The sequence below is a fragment of the Buteo buteo genome, chromosome 16, assembly GCF_964188355.1.
Source record: "Buteo buteo chromosome 16, bButBut1.hap1.1, whole genome shotgun sequence".
NCBI classification, from domain to species: Eukaryota; Metazoa; Chordata; class Aves; order Accipitriformes; family Accipitridae; genus Buteo; species Buteo buteo.
Window position 1 is genome coordinate 20,943,254 of NC_134186.1, and position 19,826 is coordinate 20,963,079.

General features: G+C 38.8%; 1 long non-coding RNA gene across 1 annotated transcript; it reads left to right on the forward strand.

Moving 5' to 3' along the window:
- Window positions 1-7,897: 7,897 nt before the first annotated feature.
- LOC142040357 (uncharacterized) lies at window positions 7,898-19,773 on the forward strand. Its single transcript, XR_012653185.1, has 3 exons — window positions 7,898-7,964; window positions 8,149-8,254; window positions 19,593-19,773. It is a non-coding gene; the product is annotated as an uncharacterized LOC142040357 (long non-coding RNA).
- The last annotated feature ends 53 nt before the right edge of the window (window positions 19,774-19,826 follow it).

Below are 19,826 nucleotides of genomic sequence, written 5' to 3' on the forward strand. Positions count from 1 at the left end.
GTGGTGTTCCAGTGGTTTTTTTTTTTGCATGTTTCTAGTCTAATTTGTGGAAAATAACTGGCTAATGTAAATGCCATCTTAATATACACAAACATCTCTTTCCTTTGTGAGAAACTTTGAAAATCAAGTTAATGACTAATACTGCATTTAAAAAAAAAAATAAACAAAACAGAAAAACCTTCACAATCACAAAACAAAAAAAAACCAACAAACAAAACCCCCACAATCTAAACCTTCATGAGGTGATATCAAAACACATGGTGAGGTATGCTTGGTCATGGTGACTTCCTTGTATGTCAGCTAGTTTTCACTGTCATTGACTGTTCCTTTGTCGTACTAGTTTCAAATTTACTTAAATAGATGGGTGCTTTTTCATGTGGTTTAAAAGGATACTGTGGTTTTGCAGTAGCTTTTGGATTAATATTTCAAGGAATTGTAAGTGACTACAGCTACTTGTAGCATCTACATTTTGTGGTGAGGGAGGAGAAGGTAGCATTAAGTTAGTGCATCACCAAAATGCCGTGGTTTTTTGTTTTTTTAACCTTAATTTCTTGGAATCTTCAGATTTCATGGATTCTTCTTCCTTTTATCTAGAGATCATAAATCATCTGTCAGCTGTGGTTTGGCGTCTACTAGCTTTAAAGCATAACCTTTCCTTTACTTGACTTTAAGACGTAAACTACCAGATATAGATGGGGGTTTTTTTGGTGTCTTTGATTCAAAATTGAAAGCAAAAAAAAAAAGTTTTAAGATGTTATCCTTTATGTATCTTGTGCTGTTAAACATTTTACCCTTTTTTCATAGTGCAGTATTACATTGTAGGTTGTTCAAAAACAAACAACAAGTTTATAGAGGTAACTTGGATCTGAAAAGTACCCTGCACGGAGCTGGGAAGTATAACTTTTCATAATATTTTTACATATTTCACAATCTTCTGAGCAGACTTTAAAACAGAAATGAAGAAAAGTCACCAAAGAATGGCTGCTCTGGGGAAATGTAAGTGAATTGCTTTGAACTGTATTCATGCTGTTTGTCAGTCTTCTTGTGCTGAAGTATGTGCAATTTATTTTGTCTAGCCTGGTGACATTCACTGTGTGTCTGTGTAAATCTCTAGAGACTGTAAAATAGTTCCAGTGGAGCTGATATGAATTGTCTGCTCTTATTTTTAATGTGTGCTATACCATCATAAATTTAGAAGCAAAGCATGACAGGTCCACCACTTTAAATTCTAGGTTTTCTTGATCTCTTCTAGAGTATTCTTCAGAGCTTCTTCAGACAACACTCTCCTCCTTTCTGTCTGCAGATGACTGCAAGTTAAAGGTTACTTAACCAAACTGTGAGCTGCTTCTCTGCTGTCTCGAACTAAATTTAACCCTGCATCCACTTTCAAGATATTTATAAATGCTTCCCTCCTTAATGTTATCTTAGTACTTTTCTTCAGAGCAGAGTTGACGTTCACTTTGGCTTTGCCTGCTCTGCAACAAATATGACTCACTGATAGATAATTAGTAATGATGCAACTGTCTTTTCTGGAATATGGAACAATGACAGCTTTGAGCAGCTTTTATTCTTGCTATGAGAGGCAGGAGAAACCACAACTAATTGGTGAAAGCAAAAGATCCAACACATTAACGCACTGAATAAAACTGGAATGCTTAGAGGCATGGGCTCTAGGTAGGGTGAATGGAACTTTTTTTACTCTTGATTCAGTTATATCCATTAACTGCAAGTGTAGTGATTATTACCCAGAAACCTTTCATTTCATTCTAATTGAATTTTTACACCTTTCAGGATGGTAAAATTCTGTAGCCACTATAATTTCTGAAAAAATAGCCTGACGTAGAAGCAAGGCCTCTTTGGCTTCTTTATGAGCATATGAAAAAACTAAAGTATGAACTTACAGTAAGATTCTCTGAAACAAAAAAATTAAAACCACCACATGGTTAAAATTTTCTGGGATGTAGAACGAACATTAAATCTTAAATTGCCCTTGCCTCTTGTGGTGCTAGTTTCCACTACGTCATCTGTGTATGCCCTATGTCTACGGTAGAAACAGCAATTCAGTCTACCACCAGGAGTGTTAGAAAGTAGTTCTGGTATTCTTGTTTTAATCAACAAACATCTGATTTACCACTTAAGTGAAAATGATTCAGTACTTAGCCACTATTAACTTTTATGTATCATGTCAGCCTTAATCCAGATTCAAGATGGCATCATACAGTTGAGTATTTTTATCCTTACGAAACTCAATAGCTCATCCTTTCCTTCATTCCTGATGAAATTTTCCCAGAACTGGATGTCTAGGGACACAAATAGTTACACTTACTGTCACAGGCACCTAACTTGGATGGAATTCAAGAATCTAAAGTTAGGAGGCTTGATTTCCTCTATTACACAGTTTTCTTGGTACGATTCAGAATCATAAGGCAAATGCTTAAAATAAGCAGGGTCATCTCAAAAGCAGTCACATTGTGGGGTGAGGAGTTAAAGACCTGTGGAAATGAAATGGTTAAATTATGGGAGCAGGCTGAATATTGTTAATATTTGTACTTAAGTTAGTATGTATGTGGAATTGAGGCTGTATTGACACTGTATTGTGTCGTGTGGCTCATGATCTGCATTGTAGATAAAGCTTGTGGTCCAAACAAATAAATCATACAAGTTGACTCTAAGTGAGCAAGTCTGTCATCTGGCACTTCTCGTTTAATGTACTCTCCTAATACAGTGCTTATTCAACTTAGAGATTCAGATTCAGTTTGGAGAGCAAACTAGAGATGTTTGGAGTGTTGCTGACTGTATGAAAGTTTGTGAAGTATGTGGAAGATGAGGTTTTCTTTGCAATTTACAGGGTAGAAATCTTCTTGCAAGTTAAGTTATTTACATGGTATAAAGCGCAGCAGTGTGTCCCACAAATACACATTAATCACTCCCATGATTAGACTCCCATGAACAGACTCCCAATCTGTTCAAATAGGCTTTAAAAAATTTCTCGTACTTCAAGGAGGTAATAAATTTTGAACAAATTGCATAGGCTAGAACAAGAGGACTTCATAGCTACTGTAAGTCCTTGCAGGAAGAATGGAAACATTGTGATCCACTTGCTGTGCTGTACAGTTTCTTGCTTCATGTCCCTTTAAGGACTTTTTATTTGATATGCCTAATTTTTAAGTTGTACTTAAGTTAATAGTTAAGTATAATCCCAATTGTGTGAAGTTAAATTTACTTTGAGAGAGACTAGTTGTTTTCTGTTTGCCTGTATCTTTACAATCCATCTTACCTTTCCTACTTCATAAGGGCTCTCCCAGTTTAGGTCAGAGACCTCCTATTTGTTGCATAAAGCACACAGCATATGGTTTTTCAGTACTTTGTGCCTAGTAACTAGGGTAAGGATTTAAGTCTATCTCAGGCCAGAGCAGCACAATCCTGCTGAAGCTGTTGAGCTTTCACTGAGTAACTGTGAATTATCAACATGTGCTATTCTGACTGTTAATGCAACCTTCTCCAAGCCTGCATGTGAAAGAGCTCTCTTCCAAATGCAACAGTGGAAGACCCATAAACTGATTTCCCCCAGCATTCTGTTTGTTTGCTGGCAGAGCACTTGCCTATAATCAGCTAGTTAACACGATCTCACGTAGGATTCGTAATAATCACCCTTTTCCTCTGTATCATGTTGCAAGAGTGATAATCCAGTGGGCTGCTTCCATGTTTAGGTTTTAGGCTTAATCTCCCCTTGGTGAAGGGTTTGTTTTTTTTTTTAAAGGGAGGACCAGAGCTCTGGATTTAACTATGCTTCTGTAAGATCTGGTATGTTTGGAGTATTTTATGGCAGGTTAGTTTGCCCTGAGCAAACAAAAACTGTTAGCTCCTTTGCTTTCTCCACCTGCCCCCATGCTACCATTGGCTTCTCTACTCTTGCCACCCACTCTACTGACTGTAGTAGTGCTAGGCCTCTCGAAACAAAACCACTGTATGCTTTTGGTCGTAGACACTTTATTAATGCCAGGCACTGTAGATAGCAGGGGAATGGCCACTTTGGGGTCTCTTTAGGAATGTTGAATTCCAATTCTTGGAAACAAATGAAAGGCTTCTCATTCTCCCGTGACAACACATACCAGTCTGAATCGTGCACTTAGAAGGTTACTTAGTGAGCAAAGCATGTCTCTCTGCTTTTCAATTCATCTGTGTGGTTTTAAGCCACAACTAATCTTTCCTTGTCAGTGACACCTGTGGTTTTCCTCTGTTAAATATTTGATTTGGAAAGAAAAACATGCAAGGTAACTTCCACTCTTTGTGACTCTAATTTAAAACCAAGTCTATCCATTTTTAATAGGAATGTGCTGTGCTTAGCCCAGTAAGTCACCTTCGGGATGAATTAGCTACGTCTGTGCTGGTTTCTGCATTCCATGTGTTTTCTGCACTTCAGAGCCGATAGGTGCTTAGCACATATATATAGTTCAAAGAGCATGAAATGTGACTTGAAATTCTACAGAACATTAGGTGGCTGAAGATATTTTAGGAACTTACACTCCAATAGTGTTCTGTGAAGGCTTTCCTTGTAGCAAACCTCTCTGGTTAGAGAGACAGAGAACAATTCCAGTTTTTTAAATGTTAAGTGATCTCACTGTTCTATCAGTCTCCAGTATTACTGTAGAGAAAGAGGAAAGTACTGATGTGAGTTAAACCACTGGTAGGAAATACTAGTTATGTCTGAATTAATGATCTGAAATATTTTTAATCAGACTTAATAGAAAGAAAAGTGCTGGGAAAACTCAGAGCCACAGAATAGAGAAGCAGTTGGTGCTTTTCTCTTTAAAGGTTGTGCTAATACCTATCAAATAACCTTGCTTCTAATTAGAACTTTACTGTAACTTTTGTAAGCAAAAAATGCTAAGACCAGAAAGCGAATGCAAAAAAAGAAAAATCAGCCAGTTCTTCTTGGCACTTCTTTCTTTCTTTGTTTTAGAATTAAATGCAATCTTGTCACTTTAGTCATTCTGTTGGAAACCCTTGGGTTTTGTGCTTCTTGTTTGTCTTTTGTTAAAATGTCAGGAGTTATTACCCTGCGTGCCAGCAGTGATCAGCATAGCTAGCATAGAAGCTGAATGAGAAATCTGGAAACAGATGTTCCCTTCGCTCCTGGTAGCTTTACAGGTGCTTGGCATGCAGGTTTAGTAATTAACCTTTTTGTGTCAGGCATCTTTTAGGGTAAGTTGGATATGTGGTGGTGTGGTAAGATAGCTTTGCCTGAAAGGGCTATCTCTTCTGGCACTTCAAAAAAAAAAAAAGATTTTTTCCAGGAAAACCATGCTAAGTGGAAAGCCAATGTCACCTTCATAGTTAAAGTAACACCCTTTCTAAATCCTAAGGCAGTGGTGTCACCACATCAGAATGTTTTTTATATTTTCTGTTAGAAAGGTGTTAAAACATGACAAGTGAATATGATGACTTCATCTTGATGAATGATTATAATCTTTAAAGCATGAAATCTACTTACAGGTCATCTTTCCTTAATTCCTCTTTCCACCTGTGAAACATTGGGTGGCTCCTATTTTGAGATCACCTTCTTAGAAACCCAGGTGGGACAGTTTAGAACAGGTAGTTACTGGCAGGTGTTGCACATTAACTGCTGGGAGCTTTGGAGTAGGAGAACAAGCTCGTTTGGGCTTTAAGTGATGCTGAAAGATGGGCTGCCACCACTTTAAACTGAGAGCACCTGGTGTTAGTCTTCCTGCCCAATTTGTCTCCAGTTCCTTAATGGGATTTTTCAGGGTTGATTACTGCTGCTGCTTCTGAATCACTCTTCTAGAAGCTTTTGCTTGTTCCTTTCAGCAGCAGCAGTTTCATAGAGTTCTTTAGGAAGTTGGTCACAGATGGGGGATGGACACAGACTTCAGGTAAGAGGAAAGCAGTTTCCATAAGGAGAAGACAGAAAAGGCTCAGAGGTTCCTCTGAATAGCAGCTTGTTTGAACTGACCCACAGTGAACTTGCTGCTCTACTTGTTCATCTTTTCTGCATCATCCATGTGCCCCTCCATGCTGACTTGTAAACACTTGCTTCCAGAGGGACTGCTTGCTTCCTCTGCTTCACTGCATTTAATTAAAGCATTTGTCCTCAACTGCAGGCCTTTTTCAGCCGTAGTTCTTTTGATTGCAGGCAGCGATTTTTCTTTCCTCTGTTGGAGCATATATGGTGTGTTAGTAGGTGTTCAAATATGTTTCATAGCTTCTGAGTTTTGTAGAATTTCTTGAAAGTCCTACCAAATACATGGCAAATGGCTTCCTTTGTGTAATGCTTTGTCTTCTCAGTAATATCCTTAGTCTGGGTAGCTTGGGAGGCTAGTGCAAATTCCTAGACATAGGTCACCAGGAAAACATCAGTGTGATTTCACGTGCACAGAGTCAGCACTCCAACTTGTAAGGTAAAAAAGTGATATTTTTTTTTAGTGTAAAATGTGTGAAGTGGAAAAACTATTGGTGTTTTTACTTTTTTTTCCCCTCCAGCTATCTGTAATACTATGCTGTCTATTAATTGTTGGATTTTATAGGACTTCTCAAACTATGTATACAGTGCACATGGCTTCTGTTGTCCAGCCGCCTGGTTTATTGCTGGTTTTATGTTCCCTGGAGAGAGGGATTTTTTTGACAGAATTCTATTTAAAACATATATCCATAGCAGATTCGAGTCATCGTGTTTCTTCAAAGTATTGCACTAATCACATTATGAACATACATAGTAATTTGCAAGCATTGTAAAATAATTTGAAAAAATTCCAAAGTGTTTAATGTGTACATGTCTCATAATCTCCATAAACATGTACATATATATAAAGAGCAATATATATTGCCAGTCTTCCTTCTTTTCTGTTTTTGTTCGTGAATTCTGATTTGCTGTTCTGTCTGTGGCTCATTTTGGAATGGAGGGAGGAAACACTTAACCATTACTATTTTCAAAACATAACTGCTTTACAAGAAGGCTAAATATAGAATGCCTGTGTTAACTTGTGCCATCTGTTCAGTGCTTGGCTTGCATCAAAACTGCACTAGTCCAGTACCTTCTCAGGTCCTTTTGCTGTGTTGATGCCATGGTCTTCATGCTGGCTGTATGGAAGAGCACTGTTTGGTCTGAGGAGAAGACATGAAGCTAGTCTGGATACAGCATTATTTGAAATTCTTTAGGGCTGCTGACTGATGCTGTGCTATAGAATTAAATACTCTTAAGCTTGTGTCCACCGGTGAGCTTCTGAAGGAGGCTATTGAAGTATACACCAGTGATAGATGCTAAAATGTAAATAGATTTGACAAACTTATGATTTATCAGGGGGCACCAGAACTGAAGTGGAGGAGCGCAGGTTGTCACCAGTGTCTAGACATAGATGTGGAAAATGGGAAGAAACATTTCATCCTTATTGCACAAATTACTTCCTAAGACTCGTCTAAAGCCTTCTGGCCTGCTACCTTTTGAAAGCAAGAAGTACATGCGCATAAAAGAAATGGGAAAGTGATAAAACAATTGTCAAATTTTATACAACTGGATTAAATAAAACTTGCATAGCTTGTGGTAGTATGTGCACCTGTCTAGAAGAGAAGTGGAAGAAGAGTTAAAATGGAAGGTGGATGATGAATCACTGCTCTTAAAATATTTCTACTGTTGTCCTTTTCTTTAGAGTGGAAAGTATAACTCCTTTAGAGATTGTGTTTTGAAAGTAAACACTCTAAGTTACTGCAAACACTGATATTTGCTCCTGCAGGAATTCAGTTTAGTTTATTGGTAAAATTGCTGTAGGATGATGTCTCTCGGGCTGTTTAATTCTATTTTGCCAAAATAAAGTATCAGAGGAAAGATAAAAGGTACAAAGGCTGTAACTAAAATGTTGATTGTATTGCAGGTTTTGAACAACAGACTCCTGGCCAGTGTCTGGGATGTCTTGGAGCTAAAGTAATTTGAATACATGTGATGTTATTTGGTAAGCTCTGCTTAGATTTAACTGCACTAATATTTTGAACTGTGTGCATTAATAAGCTTACTAGAAAAGCAATATTCAGTGTTCTGAAGAAGTGACACACAATTAGTCTCTTTATGTATTTAGACCGTAACATTATCATAGCAGATTTTCTGACACTCGTGTTCTTTCACCTCTTTTTCTTCAGAAAAGAATGACTGAAGATTAGTTGTTTGGAAACTAAGAAACTCAGAGCCCAGTCTCTCTTACCTGGCAATTACCTTCTTTAGGAAAGAGGCTTGCCTCAGGAGACTGTAAGTGGTGCATGTCTACCAATACAGTGTTTTAAAAAGTAAATAATATATATAATACATTATATAATTCTATAATATATAATTATAGTAAATAATCTATACAGTCTATACTTTCCAAATCAGTTGAAGTTTAACACCGTGCAGACAATACCTGCTGTATTGTGACAGTTAGGCAGACAGTTCCAGTTGTAATAGAATTAAATGTTTTCCATGTCATTATTGAATAGAAGATTAAAATACAAGCCCCAACTTAAGTATTTCCAATAAATAATCTCTAAATTACATAACTTGCTTATTTTTGTGTAAACTCTACAAGCATGTATGTGTGTGTATATACACACACACGTACACAAATGCATGAATGGCTTTTCAGTGTCAGTCTTTGTAGCAAAAGCTTAAATTCTTGCAGTGCAAGGTGTACGAGAGGATTTTCACCACTTTACAGAACTGAAAGGTTTATCATCTCCATTTAATCGTTATAGGTATATGAAATGCAGTATGCAGTAACTATTTTTATGACTGCATTAAGATATGCCAGTTCCAGTTTGCTTACTGTTGGGTTTGAAAGGTTGATGACTAGTAAATGAACTTGCAGAGAGATGGTATCAGTCTTAAAAATACTCTCCGCACATGCCTGAGCAGGTAGCAGTAAGTGGAAAGGTCAAAGAAGAGGAGCAAGTTTAGTTGCATTCCATGAAAGGCACTTTTCTTCCTGCCAGTTATGGAAAACAACCCGGGAGCTTGTTACTGCACACATTTGAGGGGGAAAAAAAAAAATCATTTTAGTTTTACTTTTTCTACAGCTCTGTAGGAGCTGTGTTCTAGAGTTAATTTTTAGAGCAAACTTGAATGCACAGCTAAGCAGTGGTTGGGTGAAAGTGCTGATACACCATTAATAACAATATTGCAGACGCTGTTGCTTCAGTGAGTTGATGGACTGACAATTCATTGGAATAGAGAGAGCAAGCCAAAAGGGGGTTTAAACCAGGGATCATACAATGGGCTGTTGTTGCACACAGACTGTTAGGTAAGCAGTGATAAATAGACAGAGCGCATGTTGATGGCAATTATTGTGTGCTCTGTTTTTGAAGACTTTATTATGCCCGCTGCAAAATAGGGCGTTACTACTGCAGGGGCTACTGTTAGCCTGTTGTCTAACTTCACTCGTGTAATATAATTGCAGTTAGATGCCTCGAGACAGAGATCTAATCTTTTCTTTTGCACACCTATTTATCTCTCTTGGCACACGGTAATCCCGCGCGCCGTCACTGTTGGTGCGGCTCTGAATGCTCTGCAGGCAGAGATAGGAAGGAAATATAGGAAATTGTGATGACTAGCTCCAAGTTGCTGACATTCCTGCAACACCGCTCAGAGCCCTGTTGTTAGGAGACTGTTGGTGTTTCCATGGTAAACTCTGGGTCTGCAGCCTGAAGCCCTTCAGGGTGGAACGTGGGGAACAGGCCAGCCCTGATTTTGCTGCCATTGATCTCAACTGCAGGAGGGCAAACGGAAAGAGCGAAGTGAGTCTTCTGAGGGGTTTGAAATAGGTATTGCATCAAGGATACTTTGCGTAGCAAAACCAACTCTTTCTAAACATTCTTGTTCATACACACATTTAACATTTTGTTGAAGAGGATTGTTCTGATTAAAGACCATTTTCCTGAGAGGGAAAAATGTCTAAACAGGCAAACAACCCAGGTCAGATGCTGTTTGAGTTTGGCCAATTAAAGCTACACTGCAGCAGATGATCTGATACCAACAAACTTTAATTCTAAAAGCAGCATTTTTTACTTCAGGAATCATAAACTCTCTATAGTAGAGAGCTTTACACTAGCAAAGACTGCAGTCCTTGCTGGGAAGTTTGGGTGCCGATAGTAATCTAGGAGGGCAAAATGGAGTGACTTCTGGTCTCAGTTGTTCTGCCAAGAAGTCAAGGTTATTAGCCCCAGCTGAACTCATGGAGTTTTAGATATTGAAGTTTCTGGTATCCCAATGGTCAGGAACACATGTGTAAAATGTGCAACAGAAGAGTGGCATTTCAGAGGTTCTGAACTGATTTTGGTTTTTTTTTCTTCTCTCTGTTTTTAAGTTACCTTAGCCATTGTGCTATTCTGACCTTTGCAGTGGCTATTCATCCAATGTTAACTGAGAGATTAAATTCGGGTTTATTTATTTAATTGTATCACCTTAATGACAGTATTTTGTACATCAAACCAGGTATTTCAGAGTGAGGAATGAATAAGTGTAAGTTAAAAAAAAATTTTTAAAAATCTCAACTTTAAGAAGTTTTAAGCTGAAGCGTACCCAAACTCTGTTGTCAGGGTTTTTCCACATTTATGAAGCCTAGACAGTTGCTTGCTGCTTGTCAACTTTTAACTTAATCTAGGAAGTAGGAGAGCCTTGGCTAAACACAGCTCGCAAGTGATAGAGGCTGTGAAAGCACAGAAAATCAGACTGTAACCAGAAGCTTCTTGTGCTTGGTGTTGAATCCTGGTCCATAGGATAGGCTTTGTGGCACTGCAGTGTTAAACTCTCTAATTTACCTGGTGTTTGAAAAATGACTCATGCTGAACACACCTATTAAGTAACCACTAGTTTCTTGCATGATTCTTTCCTGCCTGTAACAAAGACAATATTGGAGACTACTTGAATTATTAACTCTTCATAGTCCTAAATCTGGCATCCTTCCTGCAAGTTAGGAGCTGGAGAAACCTTTTAGTTTGCTTTCTTGCCACCTGGGAACAGTTTAGGATTCCAAAGACTATACCAGGCCCATGGAGGAGCTCTAACATTGCAGGTAGAAATACAGTGCAGAAAGAAAATGACTCTGCATTTTGGTGGAGAAAAGCATGCAGAAGCTGCTAAACTGAAGGAGTTGCCTGTCGGTAAGATCTTGAATGTCAATGGCAGTGCTTCCCTTGGCTGGCTTGTGATGTTAGTCCACAGCCCTGTTATGTCTCATGTTCTCAGCACCACACATGATTTCAGCCTCTGGAAGTTTGTGGGGGTTTGGGTGGTTTGGTTTTTTTGTTTGGGTTTTTTTTTTTTTTGATAGGTTACTCTGGAGGTTAAGATGTGCCTCATTGAAGTTTGCTGTACTTGGGTTGCAGATTTATCTATCCTACCCCATTTCCTTTCATCCATCTGTCCATACACACATGTACTGCTCAAGCTTTGTACGTTGCGGCTTTTTCTGCATGAAAAGATATCAAAAACTACAGTTTACCCCTGAACTTTGCTTTAGAGAAGGTAGAGGGGTCCTAAATCATGGATTAGTGATGCAAACCCATGCATATTACATTAGGGCAAGGAACAGTGCAGCAAGTGATGTGCACTATTTCAGTATAAACTAGCACAGAGTGGCACAAAATTACAGTATTCTGCAGTATTTGTGAACTGCAGTGTTCCGAGGGCTTGACATCGTACTTTCCTACATAAAAAGGGTTGCATTGTGCACAAAGTTGTGAAAGAAACACTGCTATTCAGTGTGTTTCAGCTCTTTTTCTGTAGGGAGTTAGTATTTGCAGTCTAGTTTGGTGGGGGGTGTTTTTGGTTTTGGTTTGGTTTGGTTTTTTTTTTTTTTTTCAGAACTGGCCAGAGATCTTGCACGATCAGCACAGTGCTGCTCACAACTATGTGACTGACCCCCATGGCAATGAAGTCTTAAGTAAAGTATGCACAGAATTTGTAGGTGGTTTAGTTCCTCTCCTGTTTACATCAACACAAGAATAAAGCTTGTTCATTTTAATTTAACACTGTCTGTATTGTTTGAATTCACATGTCTTTCTGAGCCACAAATAACTATACTGACCAGTCTCCTAGTGCCACATACCACTATGTTAGAAATAACTGTCTCTTGAAGAAAGAGGGCTGACATTAAAACTTGCCTGCTTAGCTTAGGTGGACTGTATTGCAGTTGTTCTGAGTGGAAAGAATTTAGCAGCTTTAACTAATGCTGATTGTGTGGAATATCACGCATCTGCTGATGAAAGGAAAAAAACACTTCCTGTCTTTGAGTATAATGTGGCTTCTGTAGTGTTCTGTGATGTTCATAAAAGGCCTCCAATTTTTGACTGAATTGGTGCAAGAGAATTGATCAGTGGTATAGTTCAGTTTTCTACCTGCTGAAGTTTCACATCAGCCCTGGAACTCCTTTAAATTCATTTTCTTAAGCTATTAAGATTCTTCCACAATCATTTTGTTGCAACGTGCTGCTTGGAACTTGCTCTGGCCTGTCATTGCAGATGTGATAGTAGCAACCTAAACCCTGAAGCTGTCAGCTTCGCCAAATCTTGCTGAGATAGCTGAAATTTATCCCTTCCAAAGCAGATGTGATGAAATGGCTGTACATCCATATCTCTTCTTCACAGTATGCATGATCATCTTACTTACATATGACAATGTTGGGGGGGGGGTTTAGTACCTTCATTATTTAGCTTTTTTGGTTTGGCTCTTTTTGCCTCTTCTCCTTGCCACAATCATTTTTGCGGAGACTTAAGTTGTGTTTGCATGTTCAAACTACTGAGCATTTTATAAGGCTGACTTCTCATTTCCTACTTGGTATTTAGAGCTACATCTACCGTTGCAGAGATGGGAAATCCCCTCATTTTCAACAGAAGAGTTTTCTACTTCCTCTCTTTCATCCTACTGTGTGGTATTTACTGTAGCACAATGTATGTTGCATCTTTCCCTAAATGAGAGAACTAGTAGTTTCATTGCTGGCTGGTAATACCTAAACAGCGAGTATCCCCTGTGGCAGAAGATACCGTGGGTGATTGCATTGCTACAAGCTGCTTGCTAAGTCTTTGCTCCTTGGAGGCAGGAGGCTAGTTATGACAGTGAGAAAAATAGGCATATTAATTCAATTTAAGAATTCTAAGCTAGCTAAAAATTAAACCCAGATGATTTTGTATCAGTGCATATACCTGTACTAGGATAAATCCTGCTTACGTTTGCTATGGGGCAGAAAGGGTTTGCAAATTACTGTCCCTTGAATACTCAGCATTGAGAATGAGGTACAAAACTGGAAGAGCCATACAAAAATCATGCAGCAAGGTCCGTGCTGACTGTGTGTCACCCTTATTCAGAATGTGGTTCCTTATGATTAGATAACATTGCAGATTTCTTGGTTTTCCTTAAGCCTTCTCTGTAATCATGAACACAGTTTAAAATTTATTTCTGCAAAGTCTATTAAGAGGATGATATAAATTTTCTGATATGACTTTAGATATCTTGCTGGATTTGAATGAGGTTTGTCTTGCAGTACAGAGGGGAAATGATTTTTATTTCTACAGCTGCTTGCATGGCTGCATGTTTACCAGGCAATATCAAACTATCAGCTGTAGATCAACTACCTCCATGACAGAAATAGTGTTGCTCTGCCATCTTATGGCAGAGCTGAAAACAGAACACAGCACTTCCTAATTTGGTTTCAATGAAGACTACTGTATGCATATATTAATAGCAGCTAGAAGAATAAATATGAATGCAGTTGATTCTGCTATTGCCTGTATTTTGTTTATAATTAAAGGAAATATCCCATCATTGTTCAGTAATCCCGTTTGGCTTAGCTTTCCCCATCTTTCTGAAATTGCTTTCTCCTGGGGCTTGGGCTGACTTTTGTTTGTGCTTTCTGCACTGTTACACTGTTCTGGTAGTGTAAGACTGACAGAAGACTAAGTTCTGTTTTTAACTTTGTACTCTTCCTCTCCGTCTCTCTTTCTCTCTGTGTCTCTTTTTCCACGTTTAAAGGTGGGGACTGTGACTCTTGCAATCTTTCACAAACCCAAACCCCACTACCCAGATTTCAGCCTGGAAAGTACCCGCAAAGATTTTTAAATCCACCTTTCTACCGTTCTGGCACAGCATAAATAGCTTTCTGAGTATGCTACTTTGTCACTGTTCTCTCCTCTTTTCTGACTTGACCTCTCAGTCTAAACTAGTAGCTGAGGGCTGTGAACCTGCTCTCTGATTCTCCCTGCGCTGGTTGCATTTTTGCCTGGGTCCCAAAAATATGTTATTTAGCCATGGAGACCGAGCCTGGCCCAAGAGCAAACAAACCGTGGTTATGTGCCAGTTTTCTGTAACAGTGGAAGCTAGTCTTCGTTGACTGATCAAGAGCAAATATATGGATTACTTCTGGGCTTCCTTCTCCTGGACTTTTAAGCTAGTTTGACAAATCATTCAACTCTCATCACCTACCATTTGGATTCAGTTCCGTCTCCTTGTAAGGCAGTGGTACCCTCTGTGAAATAGGCTGTGCAATAATACCAGGAGTTTTGGACTTCCAGTGCTGAACGTAGCAGGCACCTGGAGTGCTGTCCTTTTATGTCCTCTTCTTGATGCGATGTACGGACACTGTACTGGCAGCATAGTCACGCTAACGTAATACATTTTTATCTTATAAGACATTTTTATCTCAAGTATGTTTCTGAAAAAGCATGCAAGAATTCATCTCACTGCCCTTTGCCTGAGATGGAGTATTTATGTATTTTGAGCATATTCTTTAAGCACTGCAATACTGTAAATGTTGTTTCCCATGTTAAAATCAGACATTAAAATGTATTCACTGTGCTCTCCAAAAATCATGTAATTTGTTGGATTTATTTTGGACCATGTGTCTGTTATGCATCAGTTTAATGACAGATGTGCAGTTGATTCTATGTAATTATTATGAATGTCTTCTATGTAGCAGACAAATTCTCCTTTTATACCTTGCTCTGTTATGATGTTTTGAACCTCGTTGGAAGATAGTATATAATCAGAGCTTGCTGGCAAATGTGTATCTGGGGCAAGAGTACCTAAAGTTGGGGAGGGAACACAGGTTAGGACTGTAGTCTCACTCGTACTTGTTTCACACCGATGACAGGGTATGGCCCCTTCTCCTACCTGATGTTACTGTTGCATTTGTCGCTTAGCAATATATTCCTCATTTGTAGTGTTAGGTACAAAAAAATAATGCAGTCATCAAATGTTTATACCAAAGGTTGTTCTTTACGTTCAGCTCTTATGTTCAGGAGTCGTTTGTGTTTCGTGATAAAATGCTAAAGCCATCATAGAAATGCTTAATCAGAATAGACATGTAGATGTTGAAAATCTAGCGTGTCCAGTTAAGATTTTTTTAGTATCAGGCCCAAAGATGAGGGAAGCAGTAAGCAAAGTGTGAGCTGATACTTGTACAGCTGAGCTGGAGATTTATTCCTATGAGATGGTCAATATAAGCATATCAGAATGATTCATATCAAGAGGATGGTGAGGGGATAAGTGATAAATCTCAATAGGAGTATCTGTTTTTTTAAGTGGCTTAACTAGTTACACTGGAAAGCATTCTATTCTTTATCATTGGTCATGCTGAGAGAAGAAATTACATTCTTGGAAAAAAAAATTCTGTCTCCTAATCTACAAAGCCTGCTTGATGAACGTTTGTTCAGCCAAATCATGCCAGTTTGGTCAGCCAAGTCATGCCAGATTGCACTAGCATCATTTCAACTGTCCTCATCAAAGTGTGGTATGATATAAAAATGTGCTTGTTAATTGGCGTACTTGTCTCGTAGCAGTTAGCTGTGTGAGGCATCCTTAGGGCTCTTCTCCGTGCACACGATAACAACAGTGGGAGGGAGATGGAGGATGGATAGAGGGTGGGATGGATGGACAGACTCCCTTATCTGTGCACAAAGCAGTGCAGAACAGCCGAGACAGCTGGCAGCGATGGAGGGCCTGTTTCTCCAGTGCCTTACATCTCACGTCGTCAAGGTGCCTGCTGAGTGAGGAGAGCCAGGACCTCATACCCTTTGTGTTCACGATAACTTCTCTGTGGTACAATCCTCATAAGCTCAGGTTTGTTGCATTTCAGGCTTTGTTCTTCTGGATGTGAGAGGATGCTAAATATAGGGTCTAGAGACCTGCAGAACAAACCCAGTAATTGCTACTACGTTAGGATAAAATAGTACAGTTACATGAAATTAATCCTTTAGTGTTCTTCTATTTTTCATTTATGTTTACACTGGGGAGCTGCCGCTGTGCTAAAGACTATGTATTTCATTAGCAACAAAACATTCCTGAGGGGATGCTGTATGTTTGGGAGCTAAGCAACTAGCATAATTCTGACTGTTGCTGATTTGCTTAATCCATATGCCAGATTTTCCTTAGCTGAAAAGCATTAGTATCGATCTTTCCTTCCAAAGCATTTTGAGATATTCAGGCCAAATGCTTGAGCTAAGCACAACTTTGTTCCCTTTCTCTTCCTTCATTTGTCCTTTCTCAATCAGTTATGCTGTAAATGTAAGGCAGGACTCTATCCAGGGGAAGCTTTGGCCTGTACCTTAACACATTGTGCTTTTCATAGCCTGCAGTATTTTTGCATTTCTTGACATTGTTCATCTTGTTTGGTTTTGGTCGTCTTTACTTTGAAAGGTAAAATCTCCATCTATGAGAAGACTTAGCTACAAAAGGAGAATGTATGTCATAGCATTACTCCTCACAGATGGAAGTAACTGAGCCTGTATCTACAATTCTCGTGTATTGGTAAGCTCTGAAAGCAGGAAAAATGGAGCTGTTGTGATAAGTGGGAAAAGGCCAGCAGGTGTTGTTTCTTTTAGTTCTTGGTTACCAGTTCCTTTTGGCTATTATAGCAACTATTGCGCTTTGCTTTGCATAATGAAAAAGAGCTTAGTGCGTTTTTCTGTAAAGTTGCGCTCCTTTTTTTGCACAGGAGACTCGAATAGATCTTGATGCATATCCAAAAGCCTGAATTGAAGACCAAATGTTCTGGGAAACAGTGTCTTGGGGTGTTTCTGTGGGTTCTTATTCCACCGAGTACTCTTCTGAACATTCTTGCTATTGTACGCTTTGTTCTGTGCCCTGACAGGTCAACTGAAGAATTTAGGAGGATGTAGCAAGTTGAAGTAAAAACATTATCAAAAGCCAACCTTTCTTGTTTTACTGCTCCCTCTGAGTCCTTACTTCAGTTAATTAGAAGCAATAAAACATAACTAAATGTCTCTCTGTGAGGCAAGAACAGTGGCCCTTTCAGTTATGCGGAGGGCTGTAATGGGAACACGGTGGAGGCGGGGGAGGAAACGTTAAAAGCACAAAGTCTCAGAAAGTAGTCTGCATCCAAGGGAATCTGATATATTAGGCCGACTAATACTTGGGAGGATGTGGAGTGGATGTAAGTTGGGCAGCGGTGGTAGCAACTTTCCTATTTGAACTATGGAGTTACTAGGTGACTGTATCTTCTAACTTTTATGTTGCTAAAAGTCTGTAAAGATACTTTGCCCCTTCAGGCATCTTCATGTCCTAAGAAAAGGGACTTCATAATCCCCAGAGTGTGATAGTCGATACTTGAATATTGCAGAACATTTAGCTAAGACATGTTTACTAACCAGAACCAGACAGGAGGTCATAACAAAGCTTGGAACAGAACTTAAAACTCTGGGTCTGTTTTTAGGACAATACTGTGTCTAAAACCCAGTCTGGCTGACGTTTCATGATTGCTTTAGGTATTTTAAATTGTAAATGGAGGCTGCAAGCAAAAGGAATGGACTGATCTGTCTAGTGCATACATTCATTCCTCCTCCTTCGCCTTCGCACTAGCATTCAATTCTTGAGTAACAGCTTTGATCAAGAAGCCAATTCAGCTAAGAAAGCAAATCCAGCTACATAAAAAAGAAGAGCATTCAGGTCTCCACCCAGCCTGACCAGAACTGAGGCTAGCACAGGGGAATGGCAGCCACAGGTACTTTCATGGGAGATGGGGCACAACTGCCCTCTTGGTAGCAGCCTAAACTTAGGTTGGTTTAAATCTATCGTGAACCTACAAGTGCTGTGGAAACATACATCAGTTTTTTGGATCACTTGTGAAGCATTTGCCTTGTGTGTTTTCAACAGTTACTGTTTGTCCTTGGTATAGTAGCAATCAATCTTATTAATAGATGGAAATTAAATAGGCTCAAAACAATACTGGCTTAAAACTTTCATCTCTGACCTTTTTATAAATATTTATTTGCTTAATTTTCAGGCAAACACTTTGCTTCCCCAAAAAAGTCCCAGTGACTGAAAAATCATGGATATGAATCTTTTCGGAAAAGGAATTGATAGCCTTGTGAACGTTATTACTGCAAAATTTTAGTTTGCAGATCTTTTTTTTGCAACGTTTACCCAAACCTAACTATAATACTAAACTATAAAACTAGCTTAACTAGGATTCATGTGGGAATGTTGAGGTGGAATTCTGTGGTTTGTCTTTTGCAGGAGGTCAAGCAAATTTATCAATGATCTGTGCTAGTCTAAAAAATGTGCGGCTAGGAAGACAGTTAACTCTATCCCAGCTGAAACCAGGACACCCAGCTGAAGGCGGAGCAGAACCATGCCGTTCTGCCATGTTACGAGATGAGACTATGTTTGTGGAGAGGGAAGAACGTGTTTATGAGTTGAGTTATTTAATGTTTTGATTCTAGGAATTGAGAATTTCAAGGAGGTAATTCCCTCAGCTTTTCAATACATTGATCTTTGAGGTAACAAGAAGGCTTTGGCTGAAGGAAGTGAGTGAAAAGTTAACCTCTCTCAATATGTGTGTGGGTGGTGGTGGTTTTTTAAGCATATTAAAATTGAAGTGAGTTTTGTGCTGGTGCTGTTCAGGATCTTTTATATGCATCTTAATGTCTTATTTAATTTGGGAGAAATGGTAGGCAATAATGGGCTCATCTTGAGAATTAAACTTGATTTTTTTGTTACATCAAACTTGGGCATAATTTGAATCAAGTTATTGGAATTACAATAGCCTAAAACTGGTGAAAAGTAAATTTTTTGGAAAATCAAAATTCATGCGCAACTATCAAAACATAAATATATTTAATCCCTATTAAAACTAAATTTGCTTTCAGTTAAGAACTACTGGTTTCATAAATGTAATATATGAATGATAAGATTTTTGAAGTTGACTATTTCAAGACATTATATCTTGTTTAAAATATTAAACTGTTAATTTTATTGAGCTAATAGGTTTTCCAGTTTTCCAACAGTGACCTTGCAAACTGTTTGGATGTGATTAGTGACCCTTGAAAGCACAGCTCATTGTGTTTAAAAAAAAAACAAACACAAACACAAACAAAAACCAAACAAAAAAACCCCAAACCAACCCTCAACCAAACTCAGCAAAACCCAGTCCAATTTAAATGTGTCTTTTCTACTGATCTTCTAACAGGTTAATTACTAACCAGAATTTGCTGCTTGTTTTACCCTCCCCACCCTCTGTCCTGCACTCCTCGTTCCCTCTTCTCTTAAACTTCACATTGTCACTAGGTGAATAAATTTTCCACCTTTCTTCCCCCTTGGACAGGAGGATCAGCACAAAGCAACTTTCCTAGCAAGAGCAGAAAGTGGTTTTTTATGTGTTGCAGTCTGGCCATCTCAGCGGTCCGCTAACCTTCCCTGAAAAGCAGCGTGCATTCCCTACCACCAGCCCTCGACCCCCTTTAAAACCCCCTCAAAACCAGAACAGAGCAACCATTCTGGAAGGTTCTGGGGTGAGTATTATCTATAGTCTTTGCTTTCTCTTGGTTTTAAACTTACA